The sequence below is a fragment of the Gorilla gorilla genome, chromosome 3 (assembly GCF_029281585.2).
Source record: "Gorilla gorilla gorilla isolate KB3781 chromosome 3, NHGRI_mGorGor1-v2.1_pri, whole genome shotgun sequence".
NCBI classification, from domain to species: Eukaryota; Metazoa; Chordata; class Mammalia; order Primates; family Hominidae; genus Gorilla; species Gorilla gorilla.
In genome coordinates, this window is record NC_073227.2 from 100,463,360 (window position 1) to 100,483,517 (window position 20,158).

General features: G+C 36.4%; 1 long non-coding RNA gene across 1 annotated transcript in view; it reads left to right on the top strand.

The window, feature by feature from the left end:
* The first annotated feature begins 404 nt into the window (after positions 1 to 404).
* The window catches only part of LOC129532922 (uncharacterized), a 40,007-nt gene continuing 20,253 nt past the window's right edge, over positions 405 to 20,158 (top strand). The window contains exons 1-4 of the long non-coding RNA XR_008678865.1: positions 405 to 433; positions 6,127 to 6,193; positions 11,096 to 11,144; positions 12,405 to 12,473. This is a non-coding gene — a long non-coding RNA (uncharacterized lncRNA). The remainder of the gene's footprint in view (positions 434 to 6,126; positions 6,194 to 11,095; positions 11,145 to 12,404; positions 12,474 to 20,158) is intronic.

Genomic DNA, 20,158 nt, shown 5'->3' on the forward strand with positions numbered 1-20,158 from the left:
TGCGCGGGCTAGTTGTAAGCACGGGTGTGCGGTGTAGGAGAGGGGGGTCTCTCTCCTGGGGTCCTCACTGCCGGGCTCCCAGCCCCTGCCCCGCGCTGCCAGTTCTTTAAGTTTGTTTTCTTAGGCGCCCTGCCCAGGGAACATGACCCTGAACGGGGACCCCTTGAACACCCAGGGCCAGTCCACTCAGAAAAGGGCTGGGAAATGCAGTTCTCCTCCGCTCCCATTTCGAGGGCAGGATCTCCGAGGCAGCCTCTCCGCGCGGTCCGGCGCTTGCCATCTCTCTCCGTCGCCAGTCGGCCTGGACTTTCCTCCCCCCTTCTAGGGCGGTGCAGGAGAGCGTGCGCCACTCAAGCGCTGAGGCCAGAAGGGAGATGCAGCCAGGAAGCGGAGCGCCGCGGAGGCTTGGAGTGCCACGAGCATCCTCAGGGAGGTGTTACATTTTCTCTTTTCGTCTCCCTTTGCCCAATCCCGTGTCCTGGAATCAATTCTGCTCATTCTATGGTAGCTTCCCTCAGCTCCTCCTCACCTCCACACTTTTCCGTTTCTCAAGCGCTTCTGGAGCTTTCTGGAAAAAAGTTCCTTTGGTGACTCTTCACCATCCACTAGGCAACTGACTTCTAAGGTGGCGGTACCAGTCCAGAGGGAGAATGCACTGCTGCGCTGTCAATTAGCTGGGCACTAGGATGACCCCAGCACCCAGGGATTGAAAGAGATGGGCAGGCGCCAATGCTCTCCCGCCCTCAAATGCACACACACACTCCACACACACCACACACCACACACTGACCACACACCCACACAAACACACCACATACACCACCCACACACTCCACACGCCACACACACTCCACACACACCACATACACCACACACTGACCACATACACACACACCACGCACACACTCCACACACCACACACTCCACACACACACCACACACACACCACACACACCACACACACATCACATACCCACACCACACACACACCACATGCACACACCACACATACCACACCATACCACACACCCCACACCACACACCCCACACTCACCACATATACGCACCACACATACTACACACACCACACCACACATATACACACACCACACATACCACACACACCACACCACCACACATACACACCATGCCACACACGTACACACACACCACATACACACACCACACACGCACCACACACACCACACATCACATCACACGTACACACACAACACACCACACATACACACCACACATACACAACACACATACACACACACCACACATAGACACATGCCACACACACAGCACACACACAGTACATACACACACCACACACTACACACAGACACACACAACCACACACACCAGACCACACATACACTGGCCCCCGCAACACACACACACACACACACACACACACACACACACACACACACAGCTGCCTCCTGAACAGTTTCTCCCAGCTTGGAAATTTCATTTTTTTCCCGAAGGTGAAATATGACCTCAAAGGGGTGTAGAAAATTTAGCCTGCCCAAGAGCTAAACTGGGATTGGGGTGAGAAGGTGGGCCTTCTCACTCCCTTTTCTTCCTCCAAATGCATTTATTTGACAAAAGGCCCAGGACGTTGAGGCAGTAACATATGCCTCAGGCTGGTGGGCCTGAATGATTGCCTTCTAGCTTTGTAACCTGGCTGGGCAGCAGCCACGGAGCTCTTTGCCTCTGCTTCATGAATCATATTCCTAAGGCAACCTCTGCTTTTCCCACTTTAGATATGGAACTTAGAACGTTTTAGAAACCTGTATTCTCCAGGCCTAGTGAATAAAGAAACTGAAAAAAATTTAATTCTTTTATTTTAATCTTTAGGATTAGAGGTCTGGTACAGGTGTTCTGCTTGAATAGCTAACCTGGGTATGCTGATTATTATTTACTTATCTCTTTTCAAGTTGTGTGTGAGCACTAGAATATAAATCTATGCGTATGTGCAGGCATGTGCATATGTGTTCAAATATGTAAGTATATATTACAAACTGATACACATATTTATATATACAGACATACATAAACATTTTAATCCACACACAGGCACATAACTGGCAGGCGTTATTCTAAGTGCTTTCGTGTGTTGACTTGCTTTAATTCTCACAGCCTACCCAAGGGCTACTGAGAATCCCACTGCATCATGTTTCAGCATTGTGTAGTTGGTATGGTTGTCACTCTGAAACAGAAAGATGAGAATGTGATAATGTAATGAAAAAATAGTGACTCTTATGTCAGGAGACCGGTTCCAAATTTTGTGGCCTTTCCATTTATTTATCGTAGTTTCCTTTACTTGAGCATGTGAATAATACCACCTGTGGGCTTATCACATAGCGGTGTCTTGAAAAGCAAATATAATTCTACATGTAGCAGCTTTTTATACTATTGAATATGATTGACTCCCATGTTGGTAAAAGAGATATGCTTTTAGCCTCAACTTATCTTTCTCAGGTAGTCAAAATGCTCTCATACCTCTATAAGAAGTCTTTTGTGACCTTGACTTACTTTAATGATCTTTTCTCATTTTTAACCAGAGGTGGGAGTAATTGCTGGTTTGATTTTGTGGTTGTTTATGTAATTACTCAGGATTTTACTCTGTGCCTCAAGCTTACAGGAGAGTCACTGAAAAAATGTTTGATACATAATATCATGTAAGCCTATAGGTTCATTCATTTTATATATATATATATATACACACACACACACAAACACACACACACTCCACACACACATGCACCCCACATAAAACTATATATATATATATACAGTTATATGTATATAGCTATATATATATATTTTAGTTGGCTTAGCTGTAATAATCTTAAATTATAAATACAGCGTGTTCCTAGTGCTTAAAAATTGTAAGTCAGCCTAATGCTAAGGATGAGAAAGGCTATAAGAGGAGTTCTAGATATAATTTGCCATGCTGTAGAAAGTATGGTTACAATGCAGGAGAGAAGCTTATCCCTTTTTCTAGTTACTATGTAACAAATTGCACCTTACTTAGAAAGCTACACTGTGCTCAGTGCTTAATGAAGACAATGTTCCCTCTACAGATCAAAACGGATCCCTCACTCCAGCTCAAGCTTTTTCCTGTTTTTAAATGGATCTTTAAAAATAATGCATGACTTAAAAAATCATAAAGAACTCTAATGCTGCTAAAACATAGAGACTTGAAGAATGCATACAATATCTTGTTTTCCCAAATTATTTAGAGAATAAATTCTTCAAGTAAAAAATAAACAAGGAAGGGAGGGAGGGAGGGAGGAAGGAAGGAAGGGAAGGAGGAAGGAAGGAAGGAGAAGAGAAGAGGGAGGGAGTAAAGAAAAAGAAGGAAGGATGGAAAGAAGGAAGAGAGAAATTGGGAAGAAAAATAATCGTGGGATTAATTTATCTAACTTTTTGTCCCTTTACTTCTTTTCCCACAAATGTCCAGCCACCAATTCCAAATTCCTCTCATACTGGTTTTTTTTTTTTTTTGGCATTTTCTTTGGAGAAGAGCCTTACTGTGGGTTCCAGAGTAGAAATCCATAAATCAGTCCCACCGTTGACTAAGATCTCTTGTGCACACCTGCTTCGAGGATTAAAATCTGGACAGGCATACCATGATTGCACTTTTCTCTGAGGATTCATCTCTGGGTGGGTGTGTTGGTGTTATACTATTGCCTGTGCCACTTTTTCTGTGTTTTGTTATTTTTTTGTGAAGTGTGAAACTTTTTTTTTTTTTAAGCAATTGGTGACTTTTTTCTCTCTCAAACAAATGAATAAAGTCCTGTTTTACACTCTGGCAAAATTTCACTGGGTCTTTGAGAAAGACAAACAGAGCCAAACAGTGACACCCAGCCCCCAAATGGATGCAAATCATGTAATTAGAAAAATTTTAATATCCATAGTGTTCAGTTCTTCTTTAGGCTAAGAGGTCCAGCGTCAGGGCTAAGCGAAGGTGGAGGAAAGAAAATAAAGGAAATATTCCTGCAAGATCCTTCCTAGAACGATAAGAGTTAGCCTTCAGGAAGGAGTAAATTGACTTTTTCATTAAAATGCTTTTGTAGACAGTGCTAGTTTAACTATTTGCTTTAGCAGGGCTAGGTGGATAAATGGTGAATGCCATGAAGCTTATTTTCAGGGACATTCGATCTGCTCCCTAAATTCCATCTCAGAACCTCCCATTTTCAATGGTCTCTTACCTTTAGGCTCTCTTAGATTTCCCTGAGTTCTATCCCCTCCAACAAAGAGGTAGTATCCAAAATTGCCACCTGTGTGAATAAACAGCAAAAAAAAAAAAAAAAAAAAAAAAAAAAAAAGTCTGAATTTACATGAAGGTATTTGCTTCTCCATTTGCTTTTTAAAGCTTAATTTCCAATTTCGGAGCAGTCTAAGTAAAGATGAAGCATCGATATGCAGAGGTACTTCTCCACCAGGGTAATAATGCCTAAAACTCCTTCCAAATCAGAGGTATTTGACTTTGAGGCTGCATCTGAAAGTATTTATTAAACCTCCGAACATGCCTAAACTTAAAGCCAGGGAGATATTTAGGAAACCTAACATTCAAAAATCTAATTCCAAGCATAGTAAAGCTAATAGCATGGTAAAACAAGTCTCATCAAGTTATATGATTGCCAGCAGCTCACATTTGAATTTCTTAAATCCTTTAAATATTCAAAATACATTTATTTATAACAACTCAGAAATAGAAACTTGGAATTTTAGATATATATATTTTTCATATATATATTTCAGATATATATATATATATTCACAAGTTACTCTCTTCTCTGGGATGGGGGCTTTCCTTTGAATACATTTCAGGAGAAGAAATTTAAAGTTTAATGTACAATTTCTGAGTGCCTGTCATACTGGCTCTTTACAGCAGCCTGCTCGAAGACCCAGGCGCATGGCCAAATAGAAAATCAGATAAGGATGCTAAAAAGAGGGGACCTCTGGCAATGACTTCCCCATGTTATTGACTCCATAAAGAAAAGACTCAAAAAGAAGATAATTTCCCCCAATACTTCCATCCTCAGAAAATTTTATTATAAACCATAGATAATAAGAGCTCACAAAGGAAAGAAAAAGTAATACTATCCATAGGACACTGTAGAGTTAGATCACACAGGGAGAGACCTTTCTAAATCACCAAGGTAGCTGTTAAAAATGCAGTTTCCCATAGGCACCCTCAGAGATTTGATGAATCTTATGTGGGACCTAGAATCTTGCATTTTCAGCAACCAGCACCAGATAATTTTAGAGTAGGTGGTTCTTGATCCTCACTTTTGAAACACCGAAGAGAGGTTAGAACTAGCCCTATGATGACTTAAATTAAAATGTAGGAGTACATCAGTCTAGAAAATAGCTATGTTCCAGAAATATGGAGAGTAAATTGAATTATGTTGTTGTAAATACAGACTTTTAAAAAAACTTCATTTATGTTCTATCTTTGTTTCAGATTGATTTTCACATTTTACTCCTCCTTGCCCACTCAAGTTAGGGTCATTAGTAAGAACAAGAAAAATGTAATTGCATGAGCAAGTACCTATTCAAGAAAACGTTTAAGCTAAATCTTTATGGAAAATATAGAGTGTGCATCTACCATCACCCTCTGAGGAATTTGCTTTTTATTTTTTGGATTTTTTTTGGGGGGGGGATGGAGGTTCACTCTTGTTGCCCAGGCTGGAGTGCAATGGTGCAAACTCAGCTTACTGCAACCTCCACCTCCCGGGTTCAAGCGATTCTCCTGCCTCAGCCTCCCAAGTAGCTGGAATTACAGGCGCCCGCCAAAACGCTGGGCTAATTTTTTGTATTTTTAGTAGAGACGGGGTTTCACCGTGTTGGCCAGGCTGGTCTTGAACTCCTGACCTCAGGTTATCCACCTGCCTTAGCCTCCCAAAGTGCTGGGAATTTTTTGGATTTTTACACATTCATTTTCTAAAATTGTTTCACAACTTATTTGTATGTATGTGTTCATGAACCTCACCAATTCAGGCTCTGACATCAAGCTCCCAAGAGCTGTCTGAAGCTATGTTTTTCAAATGAATAGTAACAGCAGAATTGAAAACTCTTGAGCTAACATTTTGCTCTCAACTCCAGCCTGCTAGTCAACTACTGCTGCTTCTCTGCCAGCTGATGACTGCACGGAGGCTGCCACTTTCTGATGGTGAGTGACTCTAGGCCTCAAGTGATTCAGACGCCACTGACTCTTGCTGCAGAAACTTTTGGTACTAGGGAAACAGACTCTTCCATTCACTTCCTGTCACTTAACTTTCTACTTCAGTGTCCATTCACCTAGGACTCAGGCCTGAGTCTGAGGAGGTGGGGCCAAAGGAGCACCAGGTATAATGCAGTATTCACAATCACCCATCAGTTCTGATGTTGCTTATTATTTCCAAACACAATAAGGGCTCTTGGAATGCAACCCTTATATAAACATAGCTGTGATGATCCTGCCTTCTAGATGTGTCAGCACATGCCTGAAAGAAAGAGTACGTGCCTTCTAATTCTGGGGCCACGGCTACACAGTTGCTAAATAAAGTCTAAAGTCCACACAGTTGCTTATAAGCACAAAGAATCCTGCTAAGAAATTAGATTAGATGTCAGATTAAACATTTATTCTCATTCTGCCTCCACCATTCTCTAGCTGTGTAACCTTGAATGAACTAACTTCTCTAAACTCCAGTCTTCTCATCTGTAAATGAGAGAGTTAGATGAGATCAGAGATTCTCAGACTTCAGAATTTGTAATAATTACTAGGGAGAGTGGTAAATAGGCTTGGCTCTAATTTCTGGAGATTCAGAATGAGGGCAGCAGTGGCTAGGATACTGAATTTTTTTTTTTTTTTAATAGGGTCTCACTCTGTCACCTGGGCTAGAGGGCAATGGTGTGATCATAGCTCACTGCAGCCTCCAACTCCTGGGCTCAGGCAGTCCTCTGTCTCAGCCTCCCGAGTAGCTGGGACTACAAGTGCATGTCACTGTGCCTGGATAATTTTATTTTAAATTTGTATAGATGGGGTCTTGCTTTGTTACCTAGGCTGGTCTGGAACTCCTGGTTTCAAGCAATCTTCCGGCCTTGGCCTCCAGAAGTTCTGGGAATTACAGGAAAGAGCCACACTGCACCTGGCCTGTGATTTGCATTTTAATAAACCCTCTGGATGATTCTCTAACCACGTCTGGGAAATATTTGTCTAAATCAATGATTATTCATTGTGGTCCTATTAGAAACATTTAGAAAGTATTAAAAATATACTAGTGACTGGTCCCTCTCCAAATTAATTCATCATAACATCTGGTTATTTTGTCAGGGCATTGCTAGTGCCTCAAAAAAATCTTTGTGCATCAAGGGTCAAGAATCAGTGGATTAAATAATCTATAAGAACTTTTCTCAGCTTTTGAATTACAACTTCCAACCTAGCGTTCTTGGTTCTATATCACAATACCTCGGTTATAAATGTGGAGTATGCTGTGTATGCAGACTTGCTAGTTATTATGAGCTGAATTATGCCCCTCCCCTCACCCAAGTTCATATGTTGAGGTCTTAACACCCAATACCTTGGAATGTGACTGTATTTGGACTTAGGGCCTTTAAAATTAAGTTATTGGTTGGGTCCTAATCCAATAGGGCTGATGTCCTTATACCAAGGGTAGATTAGGACACAGATAACACAGACAGAGGGGCGACTATGTGAGGATACAGTAAGAAGGTGACCGTTTGCAAGCCAAGGAAAGAGACCACAGAAGAAACCAAACCTGTCAACACTTTGTTCTTGGCCTTCTAGCCTCCGGAATTGTGAGGAAATGAATTTCTGTTGTTTAAGTCACCCAATATGTGGTATTTTGTTATGGCAGCCCTGAGAAACTAATACACTAGTCAAATAGTTTACTGAAACCTATCTTACTTTGAAGAAAATAATGTTCGTCTAATTAGTTCAGAAACAACATATCTCTAAGTATGGACATAAATACACTAAAATAAAGGCTTAACTATACAAAAATAAGTGATTTTGTAGTTTTTTCCCCCAAAGTCATGATTGAAAACAGGTTATGGGAATAAGTAATGCCTTTTAAAATATCATGACCTAACCTTGAGGATGATGTTTTAAATAAAATGATTAAGAAGGAGCAGGACTAGAAATAATTTCAGTGCTTTTCACTACCAATAATGAATAGCAAACCCAATTTCAATTAAATCAACAAACAGCTACCAAATGTTTAACGTTATCTGGTAAGATATAATGTAAATTTTAATTATGAGCATGTATGAAGCAGAATCTATTATTTTAGTTTTGATGCCAGGTTTTTATAAAACCACCCTGTCTATTCCCCTCGTATATCCCAATTTCTTAAGTGTCTTCCTTAAGGTTTCCTCAATCTTAACTTTCATCGTATCTATTCAAAGTAAAAATACTAGAGATCCGTTTAAAATCAGACCCCGGGAAAGAACAAACTATTAAAGAAAAAGATATATTGCCACCTAGTGGAAGACAGGCGGAATCATCTGCTTGTAATTCAAGTTTTAAACCACAGAATGGTTAGTACAAGCAATGTTTTTAAATGGTTTTTGATAGTGTGTAATTATGCTTTGTTATTTAAAAGATGTCTTTCCTGTTTAGCTGCTAAATCACTTTTAACTTTTGAGTTGTATATTTAGCAATCACTTAAAGGTATATGCTGCTGCTGTATATATTGAGCAATAAAGTTGAACATAGTCTTTCTCAAAAACATTGAGCTAGAATGCTAAAAACACAGGTAATTCTGAAAAATATTTACCACCTGCGGAATGTCAGTAGTATGGTAAACAGCCAATGTAAACATAGCTGACCAAACATTGGCAAGTCACTTCTCTGGACCTGTTTCCTCATCTAAAACAATGGGGTTACACTATGTAATTTATAAAATATTTTCAATTCTAATATAATTAGATTAAGTAGTTATAATATACACTTACATTTATTATGTTTTAGGTCTCTGTAATAGTTAGGCGAGTGACCAAACTTGGTTTAGAAAGTAGTATTGGTGAATTATCTGGTGTATGTCCTTGAAATAACATTTCAGCATAGAACTAAAAGAAGTTTATTAATGGGAAGGAACTTCCTATCTATTTATTTGGTTGCCAGGTTTCCAGAGTTTTTTTTTTTTCCATGAGAGTAAGGTGACCTGGCTAATTTTAACTTCAGCAATTACACTCTATCCAGCTAAGTTATCCTTGAAACTTTTATTTGAGTATAACATCCTTTATTGTTTCCTGTCCTAAACTTTTAGGAAGTTGTTGTTAACTGATTTACTCTTGTTGACCTTTAACAAATATACAGGATGATATTAACTACTGGTAATTCTATAACAGCCTTTCTTACTATAGGCCAGGAAAGGAAAGGGGAGTTTAAAGATACTTCCCTTTTAGTTGCCCTTGGTATGTCCCAAGAATGTCACAATCCTTAATTAGTTAACCATATGATGTGCATGCCCTCTGAAAAGATTTTATTTCAGATGGTATAACACAAGGAGCTTAAGTTATCAAATTGTTCTCGCTCCAATTGTTGGATACAATTTCCTTCTGTACAGTATTAAGATAGAAGTGTCACCAAAAGACTTCCCTTTCAAACAGAATGAACTTAATGTGAAAATGTCAATAAGTCTAATAAAAATGAGGAAGCATGGTAAATTAGTAGGTGTCTTGAAATACTACTGAGAGGAAGTTTGCTATCAGCACTCAACTTCTAAATAATTAGTTGTGAGAAACTGCATATTATAATACATGATCATTAATAAAATAGAGTACTTAGAAAAAATTGATATCGAACTTCTGTTTGAGGCTTTGTCCAGAGATAAGGCACACAGGGAGGCTAATTATAATATTTCTAGTAACTTTTCTCACTTTTTCCTTCTATCCCATCACCACACACACGCACACAAAAGAAAAGAAAACGAAAAAGACAAAAAAAGGTTAATCTTTCAGTTTACATTTATTCTGAATAAAGTTTGGAAAAACAAATTTGGAATAAAGTCCCAAATGTGAAGCTGGAAACTACCCGCCTTGTTAGAATATTTTAACTGCTTCTCTCAACTGCATTTTCTATACAAATTATATGGTCATCAGATTCAACTAGTTTGAGAAGTAAAAGTTTCCGTTTATAATGTGAAATACTCTTTCTCCTGCCAGCTTGTGTAGCTGCCTCACATCACTTTCATTATCCGTGGCACCAGCCTTTTATATATTGTCTTCAAATTACTCAGGTAGGTAGCTTCAGCAATTTATATACATTTATATATATATAATATATATAAATATGTAGTACCTCTTTTAAATATATATAAAATAATGCAGTACCTCTTTTAAATATATATTTATATATATTTTATATATATATAATTTGAAACAACAGTTGGATGTGACTAGAACAAATTGAAAGTAATCACACATGTCATTAGAGAAACAATTTCTATAGGTTTGAAAAACCTCTTAGATTGACCTATGTCTTAAATTTCAACATAATTTAATATATCTGTTCCTTGAACAGATACATATGTCAACTGATTGCCATTATCATTCTCTTTAAGATAGCATTATTTCCTTAAATTGTATTGGTAGCAGTACCAAATACCAAGCATAATGATGAGATGATGCCCTACCTAGTAATCTGTGTTGGTCTATTTACTGTTGCTTATACCACAGTACCTGAAACTGTGGTAATTGGTAAAGAAAAGGAACTTATTTCTTACAGTTGTGGAGGCCGGGAAATCCGAGGTGGATGAGGCACATCTGGTGAGAGCCTTCTTGCTGGTGGAGACTCTCTTTGGTGGGGCGTCACATGGTGAGGGGACTGAGCATGTTGATGTCCTTGCTCGGGTCTCTCTTTCTTTTCTTATAAGCCACCAGTTTCCCTATCATGATAACCCGCTAATCCATTAATCCATGAATAGATAAATCAATTCACGAAGGCAGAACCCTCATGAGTGAGTCACCGCCTCTCAGTACTGCCACATTGAAGACTGAGTCTCAACACGAGTTTTGAAGGGAACATTCAAACCATAGCATAACCTATAATTAAAATATTCCATTTCAGTTAAAGAAGGCATTCTGAGTGGAGACCTGTGGAATGGATACTTTAAAAGGTAACTTTGTTCTGACTTAATTATTATTTTTTCATTTTATTACTCAAATGCACATTCATTTGACACACATTTCAGGGAAGGTGAATTTAGAAAGTTAAAGGATCTTTGCCATGGTAAATGAGAAGAGATTTCTGAAGTTATACATGTTAAATCTCATGTATTTTCTGTGGCTTATAATAGTAAGAAGCTGTAGTGTAATGAAGTACTTTGGAAATGCTGCTGGTACTCAGAATTTGGAAAGTGTTAAGATGAAAAATGTCTAAGAAACATAGGCATACTAAAATGCTTTTTTTTCCTGGTAAAATATCAGTCTGCTTAGGTATAAAATGTTTTATTAACCCTCAATTGTATTGTATGCACTTATAAACATGCATGATAATAAGCTTATTTATATTCAACCAAACATTTATTTGGCAAGCAGCCGAGGATATTCTAGTGTTCTAAAGTCAAAAAAATGCCTCAGAGATTCAAAGCCTTTTGTTTCTTTTTCAATATCCCAAAGCATAGCAATTCTTTGTCTTCTTTTTGCTGCATTCTAAACGTATATTAATTGACAACCTACACAAGCCACCTGAAAGCTTTCTATATCTACATTAAAAGCAGAGTCTTCATTTGGGAATTATATTTGATATCTTTAATATCTTTGTGTATTTGAGTGGATGTATTTGACTTCTAGGTAGACTGAGAAAAGTCACAAGTGGCAGTTTTTGTTTTGTTTGTTTTGTTTTCTTTTTAGTATAATACATTGGTGGGACAGAACTTGTTAAGTCAGAGTTCAGAATTATTGGTTAGGCAGGTAATAAAAATGATTATTCAGATATTGAGAGTCCTGATGGCTTAAGGAGTGACCACTGCCCTTCTTTGCCCCTCTAGACTGTCTTGGGAAGTAGAGCAAAAACAGGTACAGTGGAGTCAGAAAGACCGTGGCACTCCCTGTACCATTCAGTGGTTGTGCTCTGTTGGAATGAGTGCTGTTGACAAGTCACCTTACTTATCTGAATCTCAGTTTTCTTCCCAGTAAACTGGAATATTGACAACTATATATGGTTGTGGTAAAGATTAGAGATAAAATATGGAAGTCCAAGTCACATGATAGGCTAATAGGCACTAGATATATTAAATATACTATTTTCACAATCCTCCTCTGTAGGTCTTTGTGAATTTTCCATTGCCTTGCGGTTTCTAAACTTTAGGGCTATAAACCCTTTTGTTTGTTTTGTGAATAAAAAGAGAGGTGTTTCCTGTGTTCTTTCTGTGCAGTAAAGAAGATGTTGGGAAACTATGAAAGGAGATGTCCTGGGATACAGCTTGTTCATTTTCATGAAAATGGTAGGTGGAAAATTAACTAAGACAAATAAACTTGGGATGTGAACCATGGACTCCTCTACTCCTCAGAATAGAGTCCTTATTTTCCCCAAACATCTTGAGTAAAAACCCATTCCCCCAGACTCGTTTGGAATCTCAGCACTCAGGAGCTCCCTTCCCTGGTGGTCTGGTGGAGCCCAGGAATGCTGGCCTTTAGGGCACACAGCCAGACCTGTTTGCTCACTCATGCTTGGAGTGAGCAGCATGGGAGGTCCTGATAAGCTGGCTGCTAAAGGATGCAAGATGCATTCTGAGCGGTTGTGTCCACTAGTGAGACAAGTCGTCAAATGGTCACTAAGGAGTCTGTATTCTAAAAGAATAAAGGCATATTATCCTATGAAAGCCCTAAAAATGATTCTATGTAAAATATTTTCAAATATCTATATGACTTTGGAGAAAAACCAGCTAATCCCTTAAAATAATCTTTCAGATCTCTTCTTTTCTAAAGGACCTAGAATAATCAAAATCTAAGTAGCTATCAATAATGACAAAAAAACTCATGGTTTTGTAGTTTCTATCTTACAACAGAGTGAAGTAAAAAAATCATGGAGAATAGGGTAAATTTTAATCCTTGTTTGATTCAATCTCTGTCTGAATGAAGTTTGAAGTATGTATGAAAAGTAAATCAAAGTAATACTAAGCTTACACACCCCCATTTTATATTCATATTTCTCCAAATAAGAATGGAGCTGAACTAGCAGAAGTTTTCAACAGTTACTGAAACCTCAGTAATACTATAAAATGACAATATTTAGTTGGGGAAGATCTATAAAGTTCAGCTTCTAAAAAATTCCCTAACCTTATGACAATTTTCCTATGTTAGGAAGAGAATAAAATGATAGTTCAAGATGTTTCAGCATATTTCCACATGCTCTTTAGAACTTGCATGGGATTTTTATGTTTAAATGAAAACATAGTTTGTGAATATATTTCTCATTTTCTGTAACAAATATCATCTTATTTTTTTTTTTTACTCTTTGGAAAAGACAGCTATCTTTTTTTAAAAAAACATAATTTATGATGCCTTTTAAGAGAAATTGCATCTTTATCTTAATGAAGATCTCTTCTATTTTTACTATTTCATTACACTGCCATAAATCAACATCTTGTTTTAAACGTGAGCTTTGTAAATAGATTTCCTTTAAGATCCTGAAGTGAGGAAGCAACTGGGGCTGGTTTATGGCACTTGTTCAGCAGCAGAGGATCTGGACTGCTGCAGAGGATTAATCTTATTTTAGAATTCGGGAAACCAGCATGTGCTGTCTGGTCAGTCTTGGAGAGGTGTGCCACAGACCAGCTATATGAAAGGCAAAAGAAATGAAACATCAGTCCCAGAAATGCATGTGCTGATGAGATTCCATCACTCATTTCTCAGGAATCTAATTTGTATCTGTCATAGGCCAATTGGAAATGCATTTTTGACCAATAAATATCATGCCATGTGTGAAAAGTAGTTTTTACAGTTTATCTTATTTTAAACATATTAGATCATATTAAGATAATTTGTGAAATCCTTTTGAAGCAATGATTTTTAAATTTGGAAAGCAATCCAAATAAATACATTATGTTACTAAGAGTGTTTTTAAAGTATGTTATCCAGATTCTATGCCCTTAGCCATTTATATTTATAATAAAAACTTATATTTATTCAAACATGAAAAGAGCCTACTTTATCAGTGAAGCTAAGAGCCCACTAGAGGTCACTTTTTCAACTTATTTTCCTTAATAACTGAAAAATTCAACCTTGATTCTCATCACTGAGTCTTTCTTATATGTCCTTGTTCCCAGAGTTAGAACTTTTATTTCCTTCCAGAAAAAAAAATTCTGCTATTTCTCAAACTTTTTTTTTCTAAAATCCTTCTAATAGTACTCCTAAGAACTCTTTCTTATTTCCTGAGGTCACAATTTATTTTTTTTCCATTTTTTTTTCAAGATGGGGGTCTCACTATGTTGTCCAGGCTAGAATGCATATGGGTATGATCATGGCACACTACAGGCTTGAACACGGGCTCAAGATCCTCCTGCTTCAGCCTCTGGAGTAGCTGGGGCTACAGGTGCACACCACCTCACCTAGCTTCCTAAGGTCACATATTCTTATTTTTTAAGTATAATTTCTATTGTGACATTTTAAATGACCTTCTTAAGTACCTAATGAAATCTATATTATTTTTGCTTACTTAAATGTTATTATTTGAATACTAGCAACGTCTATTTCCTGAAGTTTTAATGGACTTTACAATGTTATACTAGTATGAAAGAACCAGAGGATGTGCAGCCTTCTTAAGACTTAGAAGTATCCATTTAATTTCTGTTTCTTGCTGCAAACACCAGTACTGCTGAAAAATGCACAGCATTAACACCTGTTGAATTGAATCTCTATTTTCATCATCTTTTCCCTGGCAATCCATTAGAGCTGTTTTGAACCACGTTTTAAAAAGCAATAGTTCTAAAGTGTGAATGCCTGATGTACTTTACATAAATAAAGGACATTTTATCATTTTTTCCTTACATTTGAGGTTTTGACTAGCATGAAAATGTTCACAAGCTGCTATTACGTTGTTAGTTTCACTACTTGTGCATAAAAAGTAGCATTTCAAACATAGTCTTGGGTGTAAACTATTAGGCCATCTGGAATAAGGTTACGGGTGTCCTGGCGTCCTAAACGCCCACATATATTTCTTGTATCCATAACTACATTGATTCTAAAGTATTTTCTCAGTAATTTAAAAAATTTAAAAAAATTGCCATTTTAAAACTTAGAAATAGTATGATATCTCATTTATCAATAGAATAGGGACATTAGTAGGAAAATCACATACAGAGGCTTATTCTTACCTTCCAAGGAATATCTATCGCTTTATGTCATTCATCTATCACTCGCCTATCTAGATACACTATAACAGAGGCTACTTTAACATAATTTGTGCCACTTTTGGAAAGACCTTATTGAAGAATATATTTATTATCTGAAAAAAGAGTTAAAACATCAGATGGGCTTTAAATTGTTTTACAAATAATAACTAATTTTAACAGTGTTACCTGTTCAGACCTTGTGATAAACACTCACATTCAAATGTGTGTTCACTTAGAATATATATCATAGTATTTTGTTGTTTTGTGTACACAGGTATTTTAAATAAATGTTAAGTAACACTGAACAACTTCTCGTATGTGTTTGGTTTTATTCAATAATAGATGTTGGAGGTATCTACATGTTGTTTCCTATACATCTCTCCCATTTTTTTTTGAACTACACATACTGTCCTTGAGAATGGATGTACCCATAGTTAACCCATTTTTCTAGTGAAGAACATTTAGTTTGTTTCTACTTTTTCCCTCTTACAAACAATGTGGCTGTGTATATCCTTGTATACATGATCAAGCATTTCTCTACAGTACATATTGTGATATAATTGCTAGATTATAAAGAAGAGGCATTTATTTTATTGATTCTGTCAAATAGCTCTCTCAAGTGGCTGCACCTAACAGTGCTTGTAGAATACTAGACAACCTACACCCTTACCAGCATTCAGTATAAAGCTTTAAATTTTTTTATTTTCATGCTATCTCACACTTGAAATTGCATTTTCCTAGTTATTAGTACTAGTTAAGTTTATCTTCTTTTCATATGTTTATTGAATATATGTATTTCTTCTGTGAATTGCTTATTCATGTTTTTGCACATTTTTTTCTATTGCAACATTTGCTTTTTCTTACTAATCCCTAATTTTAAAAGATTTTGAATATCGAAGACATTTGTTATATTCATGCAAATATTTTTCCAATCCATCTCTTGAGCTTTAATTTTGTTTATGACTTCTCTGCCCAAAAGAAGTTTTTATTTTGATAATGCCAGATATATAAATTCTTTCTCCTATAATTTCAGTTTTGACATCTTGCTAAAGAAGGCTATCCCTATCTTCAAAACAAATGTACCTCTGATATTTTCCTCTAATTATTTTATAGTTATATTGTTATTGTTGTTTAGATCTTCAGATTTTCTGAGATGTATTTTCATGTGTGAGGTATGAATGTAACTTTATTATTTTTCCCAAATGAATAGCAGATACTCCTGACACCACTTGATGAATAGTCCACATTTTATTACTAATTTAAAATTCTACTTTTATCATAATGTAAATTTCCTTATATGCGTAGAATCATTCCTGGGCATTTTACTATTAATTATTATTGTTCTATTAATAGTAGATATACTATTATTACTGTAGTTTTTGTATTTCTGTGTAACCCTGTATTAAAAAAGTAATACCTGTTTTGGTAACTAGCAGATCAAACCCTTTCTTTTTCATTTTTATCCAAATTATCTTTGCTACTCTTTCTCATGTACTCTTTCATGCAATTTTAGTATCAGCTTGTTAAGTTACTGAAAAAATTATATTGAAAGTGAGAATTACACTGTATTCACGTATTAATCTTAGGGAGAAATTGCATACTGAGTCTTCTTATAAACAAATATAATGTATCTCTGAACTTATATGTCATATATGTTCTTCAGTTAACATATTTTTCTGAGTCAGGCCTCGTCAGGTTTATTCCCAGTCATACTATAGTTTTGTTGTTGTTGATTTTTTTTTAAATAAATAGAACCTTTTATTCTTTTTCCATTTCTTATGGTTGCTTGCATAAAGGCAAGCTACAGATTTTTAAAGACTGATATTTCATCTGTCTACCTGAATGGATTAATTCTAATTGTTAATTCTAATAGTTTGATGGGTGATCCTCTTAGATAGTTCTTTTATGTCAGTGATCATATCATCAAATAATGATAGTTTTGTTTATTTATTCTTCAAATATAAGGCTCATTTAAACTTTGTGATTTATTGCATTAGGTAGGACCTTAAAAATGTTGAATAGAAGAAGTATTGGGCATCTGTGTCTTTTATTGATTTTAATGGGAAAATATTAATATCATTAAGATTTTGCTGAACTGTCATGACAACCACTGTTTATTAACTTAGAGAACACTGTATTAATTTTAAATTTGCATATAACAATAAAATATCATTCTTGTCAAACACGATAATTACTATTTTGAAAGTGTCCAGTTATAATGGGTTATTTTGTTGCCTGGTACTCCAAATAAATTACATACGATATGAATTATTCTATTAGATATCTAATGTGAGTAAAGCTGGGACTAATCCTAAAAATATATTCAGATGCAGCTGAAACAGCTAACCTTTAGATTCTCTCTTAATTGAAATTCATTTTTCTAAGATTACTTGTTAATGAAATATATTGCAACAGATGTAAAGAATATACCACTGGTGTTGATTAAAATATCAAATGAAATGCACTTTTAAACTACATAATACTTTGTCTAATTTTTCCTGAGAAGACTAATGCTTAAGATTTAGTAACTAAAATAGGTAGTCCAATATTGATCTTGACCTTGCTATAATGAATACTTCTAACCAGTGGCAATATAGGGACTCTGTAATTTATTAAACAAACATTTATAGAATGCTCATTTTGTGCCAGGAATAGAAAATAAATAGTCACGAGTTGCTTAATGATGGAGATTAATTCTGAGAAATGCATTATTAGGCCATTTTGTCATTGTTGGAGCATTCCAGGGTACACTTACATCAACCTATATGGTACTATGCAGCTAGGCTATGTGGTATAGCCTGTTGTTCCTAGGCTATAAACCCATACAGCATGTTACTGTACTGAATACTGCAAACAATTATAACACAATGGTGTTTGTGTGTCTAAACATAGAAAAGCTAAGGTGTGTGTTCTAAACATAGAAAAACTAATGTAATGTTGTATGACATTACAATGGCTGTGTCATCACTAGATGATAGGAATTTTTCAGCTGTATTATAATCTTATGGGACCACCATCATATACGCAGTCCATTGTTGTTCTAAGAGTTGTTATGTAGGGCATGACTGTATTGAATGTCAGAGGAAAATTATGCTTCTGAAAAGCTGAGGCGTTGGTTCAACAGTCATTTCCATGTTCTAGAAGTTGAAATAGGCATTTGTTTTACTTACCAGGCAAAATCTTAACCCAGGTTAAATCCAATTCCCCACTTATTACATGCCAGCACAAGCACGACCAAACATGTTTGGAAAAAAACATGCAACCATGATGACTGGTTTCACTGTAACTTCAGGACTATCAATCTCCTGTGGCTTCAGTGCTGCCCAGCAATCCTGTTATGTTTCTGTGTTTGATTCATATGCACATTGTCTCAGATAAACCATCTGCATCTGTGGTCATATATCCTGCTTTGTAGCTGTTCCTTTTGATTAATTATCTCTGCATCTCTCTGAGAACAAGCTCTCTAGATGTGTCCTCCTCTCATTCCCTTTTATTGACACAAGGACTTGCCACTGGAATTATTCTATTGCTCTTTAATCATCACATTTTCTCTCGCTCCTAGATTATGTCCATCAGCAAACAAAAATGTGGCACTTTGTTCTTTCAAAAGTAAAAATTTTAAAAAATATTCCTTTGGCCCATATCCCCTTTTAAGTACTATCCCATATCCCTGCTTTCTTTTACAACAAAACTCATTGAGATACTAGTTTTTACTTACTTCGTCTTCCCACATGTTTTCTTGACTCCATTTCATAATGCTTTCTTCCACACCACTTCTCCGACACAGCTCTTGGCAAGGACACTATTGAATACCACATTGCAAAATCCAGTGCGTATTTCTCAGCCTTTAATTAACTTAAGCTACTGACAGTGCTATATACTCTTTCTTCGTGAAACATTTTCTTTTTCTTTTTCTTTTTTTTTAGTTGACTAGTAATGGGTTTTTCTTCCTTATGTTTTTGTGACGTAAATGAACAAATCCACAAGGCATTCAAACTTGCTCCTTAGGTTAAATTCCTAGCCGTGTATGGGTGCCTATCACAAGTGGCACTTGGAAGGCCATTTCCCACATATGAGTTGTGTTTCTGTTTCTATTAAAAAAGATTCCGTCATGAAACATATTCTTCTTTTGCCTTCTGGAACACCCCTCCCTGAGTACTCCTCTAACTTCCTAAACATTTTTCCGTTTCCTTTGTTGTTTTACTAATATTTTTATCTCCCTGAATTCTTAAGTGTTCCAGGGTTCCATCCTGCATCACATTTCTCCTATATCTCCATTTACTCATCTAGCCCCATTTTTTAAAAACATGTCCACAGATGGACAAATCCAGTTTGGATCTCTTCCCCAAAGTCCAGACACATGTGTATCCAACTCTTATTTGACATCTCACTCGGTTGTCTAATAAACAACTAAATTTAACATGATGCAAACATAATTTTTATATTGCAGCTTTCTCTATCAAACACACTCTGCCAGTAGTTCTCATCACAATAAACATAAATTCTGTTCTCACAATTTCTTATGTCAAAACCTTGAAATTACTCTAGATTCCTCTATTTCTTTCCCACTCCCCATATAATCCATCAATAAATTCTATTGATTCTGCTTCAAAATATATCAGAATATGATTCACATCTCACCATCTTTGCCATTACCAACCTGTCTGGTCCAAGCCATGATGATCTCAAGCTTTCATTATTATAATAAACTTCTAATGTTTCTCCCTGCTGCCACCATATTCTGCCTTCAGTGACTTGATATGATTTAAATTTAAAATAGTTATTCTGTCAGCTGT